General features: G+C 31.2%; 1 non-coding gene across 1 annotated transcript; it reads right to left on the bottom strand.

The window, feature by feature from the left end:
- Nucleotides 1-1,517: 1,517 nt before the first annotated feature.
- Nucleotides 1,518-1,591, bottom strand: Trnai-aau. The gene has a single exon. It is a non-coding gene; the product is annotated as a tRNA-Ile (tRNA).
- Between the last annotated feature and the right edge of the window lie 4,304 nt (nt 1,592-5,895).

Raw genomic sequence — 5,895 nt, 5'->3', positions numbered from 1 at the left:
GGTGTTTTCAGGAAATTTGGTTCAAACTCGTGACTCGGGAGTTTTTAGGGTAGCTGAACACGAATATCGCGACAGAATCGGGCAATTTAAAGGAAATTTTGTTTATTTAGGTCAATTTAAAATGCATATTATTTATCAATTGTATATATTTAATTTAGGTGACAATATTTTGCTGACACTCTAACAAATCGAATGCAGAAAACCGCATTCAAATCCGTCGTTCTGTTCAAATTTTCGAACTTTAGTGCTTCGTTTCTGCGACTACTAGCCTATTTAACATTATCAAAGAAATGCCCATTTTATTACAACTTGTATTATGTATATAATACATATTATGTGAGGTAGGTTATAAAAGTACCTAATATTATGAAACAAAAAGCATTGTTTCCGTTGTTGTATATTACAAAAATAACAACAGCATACATATTGTTAAGTTTTTAATTGTTCACAAAAAAGAAACTAACATACCGAATAATAAAAGATGAGAAATGATTAACATTGAAATTTTTTAATATTTTATTACCCGACTGCACAGAGAACGTTTCAGTTTATTTGAATTTTGATAAATGAATTTTTCAATTTATATTGCTATTAGTTTATAACGAAACTATTTATATTTTGTCTTTGTATACCATGCATATATGCAATATGCAAGGTATACTAAGTTTAGTATCAAGTTTGTAACGCTTAAAAATATTGATGCTATGAAAAAAATTTTTGGTATAGGAATCACCAAATTAGTCCATTTCCTGTTGTCTGTCCGTCTGTCTGTAAACACGATAACTCAAAAACGAAAAGAGATATCAATCTGAAATTTTTATAGCGTACTCAGGGCGTAAAAAATGAGGTCGAGTTCGTAAATGAGCAACAAAGGTCAATTGGGTCTTGGGTTCGTAGGACCCATCTTGTAAACCGTTAGAGATAGAACAAAAGTTTAAAAATAAAAAATATTCCTTAGAAAAAAATAACCAACTTTTGTTTGAAACATTTTTTCGTAAACATCACTGTTTAGTCGTGAGGGTGCAAATTAGGCGTAAATTGTATAGTATGTATTATATGGGAATATCAGTTATGTATGTGAGACATGTATGTATTTGTAATGTGATAGAGTAATCAACACTGCCAATGCATGGTGTTTCAACAATTAACTCGGCCAATTGTTGGTTTTCACTTGTTTTTTTTTTTTTTTTTTTATAATAATGTAAACGCCGTGGATAAAGATACAAATTAGTATCTTTAAAATTATTTTTTAAAGAGAACCCGGTAGTGCGGCCATTTAGAAAGAGAAAGTTATTGGAAGAGATATCGGGTAAATGGTCAATAAATTAATAATAAAAGTCGTATAAGTCGTAAACGGTAAGTTATACAAAAAACATTTCAAATTTGTAAGGACTTATAATTTTAAGAACTTATTTAAATAATAAAATAACTCCTGTAATTTATTGCATTATGGACAAGAGTAACGAACAGAAAAGCTCATTCTATATTACTCTAATATTTTATTAATATAAAAAAATTGGCCCATGGGAGGATCGAACTCACGACCTTCGCGTTATTAGCACGACGCTCTAACCAACTGAGCTAATAGGCCACATAAAAATGAAGGGATAAAGATATGTTTTGCTTGGAAAGATACTAGAGAGATGATGAAAATCTTGATACTTTCTTGAACAAATTGACAGTAAATTTTGTTATTTTAAAATTCAATTTGATGAATTATATTAACGCATTCATATTTCTTTAACATTTTAACTATAAAATATTTGATAACCGTCCATAATAACTCATTTGTCTTTGTGACAAAATATAACACGGCAACAACAACACCGGTCACAATAAATCGGATTAAAATAATTTTGGTCAAGAAAGCTCTGGCTGAAGTAACTATCATAAAAAAAATCTCTTGTCCAACATAACCTGCGATAAAAAAACTCGGATCTAAATAACTCGTAATTAGATAATTCATGGGAAAATTTTAAAGTATAACATAATATAATAATGACGATGGTACCACTGGCCTAAGGGTTTTTTGACATTTACGTTAAGCTTGTGATTACGTGCCACGGTTTGATCATGCCGTTAATGGGGTCGAGTAAACCTTTGTTTACGGGTTTTTGTCCTGTGAAACCGTTCATCCTAAGAACCAATGATTGGCCATACCTTTAATGGGATCGAATTAGTACTGGTTTTTGGGGTATTTGGTCTGTTTAAGTCTGTGGTTAAAATGGCTGTGGCCGTTATTATTTGTATTTTAGAGATTTTTTTGTTTAGAGTTTCTTTGAGTTTGTTTGCCCAGAGGTAATTTGTTTTATGTTCAGCTTTTTTGTTTCGAGTTATATCTCTATTTATTTTTCTTCGTAATGCCAAAATAATTTTCTCTTTGCTCAAAAAAAATCATCCACAGAATTACGTGAGGATAAAATAAGAATAAAAATTATTATTATAAAATTCTTAGTAAGTATTTTTATTAAAAATACACAAACATCCATACCACTATATCTGTTGCAGTCAACTCACTTAATTAGCCGTTCAGTTAACAGCCTAGCCTTTTTACTAAAGCAAGCGGCTTGAATGATATTCAGCCGTAGCGTCTAATAGCAACATTTAATGAACTAGCTGGCTAATGCTTAGGCCATTCATACTATTGAGTGATCATTTAACAAAAAAATATGAAATATATGATTATTAGAAATTGTTGAAAAACATGAGATCAAAACAGCGCAACTCGATAACAAAGTACACAAGTAATTAATTAAAATATTATTTGTGAACGAAAGTTAAACGTCCATGACATTTGGTTCTGCAAACACTTTGTTTTTAAAACAAGCACATCTATTTTTGCGACACAGTAAGCAACTACTTTTTTGGAATCTCTGGCCTCCAAAACTACACTTTTATATTGTAATTTTTTTGCGGACCGATATCAATTGTTCCTTGCCCACGCCATTTTGGAAGTGTGTGGGTTTCAGCGTCAGGAGGAAGAAAGCGAAACAGAATTTAGACAAGGAAAGTTGTTAAACGTTATTGATACAAGTCATTAGCCTAGCTATTTCATTGGATAGCTAAATATCGTTCAGGCCACTAATTGAACGGCACCTTTTAATTAAAAGGCTAGGCTGTTAATTGAACGGCTAATTAAACTAGTTTGCTGTGACATATCTATATATAAATTTCGATAAAAATACAATTAGAAAATATTTTAATAGAAGGAATTTTTTTTATTCAAATAAAGTATCATTAAACATAGGTAATATATTTTACGCTATTGTGTTTTGTTTCATAATTAAGTACATACCTTAAGGCTAATTTTATTATATTAAAAATATACATAAACTTATCTTTATTATATAGAATGGCTATAGATATAGAGAAAAATTTTAAATTAAATACTTTGCAGAAACTGTTGAAAAAAGATTTTGATTTGTGAAAAATTAAACGACTTCAAAAAAATGCATAAAAAGAAAAAAATAATGTAGAAAGTTGGAATTTTGGATTTAGGACCGATAACATTCAATTTTATTACTGAGATTCGAAAATAAACTAGCAAATAGAATTATGGTGAAAGCGATGTGAAAAATATAATTATATAGGTTAATAAATGGAAATAAACATTGGGCAAATTAATTCATTTTTCATTTAAAAAATAAAATGAATAGATTGGCAGTACACATAGTCGGTGTGGTACTGAAACCGTGTGAGTGTGACCCTGTAGTCCCCACTACTAACTACCGAGAGGGAGAAAAAACATTAAATAAAAGTTCTTGTTAGCCTTCATAGATTATTCTTCGAACTTATACTGCAGCTTATACTGGAACGATCATTATCTCCAAAGATAAATGATGTGTTTTATCCACTTTTCAGATTCTGTTTATTCAGTTTTTTCCAGTTTTTTTATTACCATTAAAAAACGGCTCAATTAATTCTGCTGAAAACTCTTTAAGTTCTCAAATACGTGATTACGCTTCGAATAAACCCAGTCACGTGTTATGGTTCGCGAGATAATCGAAGCGAAAGAATCCGAACGAACATACGCATATACGTACACACACACACAAAGACATCACATTGAAAAGGTTTGATTCGGATATTGCGGCCTTGAAACCGCGGAAATATGTAAAACTGGAGATTTTCCAAATCGACCCCGTTACATTAACTTCCTCTGGGAAGTTAATCAAAATAATTTTGAAACAGAAGCTTTTATTTAATATTTTGAAACAAAAGTTTATAAATAACTATATACTTCGGTTTTTAATCAATTTTAATTTAACTTTCAAATTTTGCTATCGAGTCTATTTGTACATATATTTTTCCTGTGTAAAACAATCCCTACCCCTATTTCGAGTATTATGGAAGGAGGATAAGCGAGAGCAAGAGAGGAAGAGGCTAAACGCATTGGTATTTCTTTTAAAGCGGGCTTTTTTATACCATGTATATATGAAATATACATAGTATATTAAGTTTAGTCCCAAGTTTGTAACGCTTAAAAATAATGATGCTAGGAAAAAAATTTTGTCATAGGTGTTCATAAAATCACCTAATTAGTCCATTTCCGGTTGTCCGTCCGTCTGTGGACACGATAACTCAAAAACGAAAAAAGATATCGAGCTGAAATTTTTACAGCGTACTCAGGACGTAAAAAGTGAGGTCAAGTTCGTAAATGAACATTATAGGTCAATACGGTTTTGGGTCCGTAGGTCCCATCTTGTAAACCAATAGAGATAGAACAAAAATTTAAATGTAAAAAATGTTTCTTATCAAAAATTAAACAACTTTTGTTTGAAACATTTTTTCGTAAACATCACTGTTTACCCGTGAGGGCGCCAATTAGGCGGAAATTTTATAATATGTACTATACTTGATTATCAGTTATATATGTGTGACATGTATGTATGTGTAATGTGATAAAGAAATCAACACTGACTATAAATGGTATTTCAACAATTAACTCAGTCAATTGTTTGTTTTCACTTGTTTTTTTACGTCTACCGATTCCATGGCATTAACTTTTTAGAAGAAAGTATGTAAATAAGACACTCTGTAGAATTTGTAATAATGACCAATATAAACAGTTAATAAGAAAATATAGATGACACGATATTATGTGTGCGCCTTAGGTATCATTTTAACGCAAACATTTTTTTTAAAGAAAATTTTGTTTTTCATTGAAAATGTCGTTATATTTTAAAATAATACAGCTATTTTTATAACATTAGTGCGGTTCCTTATAAACACAAATCATCATTTAATTAAGAAGAAGACATATAGATCGTGGGAGCTTAAAGACCGTGAGATAGAAAGGGTGCTTTGTTAAATGATTAATACATACTTGAAACTTCGTGAGTGGCTTCCTTTTAGCGAGTCTACCAAACTTCTCTCTACAATTTTTTTTTCGAAAGTACTGCTTTCTCAGATGATCACGATAGCGTCATATTTAAGTTATCGGTCTGAAAAAACGCAGCAGAGAATTTGTCGGATACTCTGACTTGATAATATTAAGAATGATTCAGGAAAAATGAAATATGTATGTATGGAAAGGCAAAAATACTTATATACGGAATCTTCGAGGTCGCAAGCAAGCTCGTCGATGTAGTTTGTTTGTCTGACAATATATTTTATTGTTTAATAATTATTACAGACATATCTCCCCTTCCCTTCCCGACTATTGTCAATCAAACTATGTTCCACCTTTTCGGGCGTTTGGAAGGAGGCAGAGGGGGAAAATGACTGACTGCAGAATGTAACGTTTGTGTGATCTTTAGGGAGTTTATTTGGTAAGAGATAGCAATTTTTCATCTTATTTCCACCCCCCTCTCTATCCGCTCTGCCCTAAGAATGGCCGCTCTGCCCTAAATATTCCCTATGAGAGAAAATGCTCCACATCGACTCAGGAGCTTA

Source organism: Chrysoperla carnea, chromosome 4 (genome assembly GCF_905475395.1).
Source record: "Chrysoperla carnea chromosome 4, inChrCarn1.1, whole genome shotgun sequence".
NCBI classification, from domain to species: domain Eukaryota; kingdom Metazoa; phylum Arthropoda; class Insecta; order Neuroptera; family Chrysopidae; genus Chrysoperla; species Chrysoperla carnea.
Note: the sequence above shows the minus strand (reverse complement) of the source record. Positions and strands in the feature narration are given on the sequence as shown.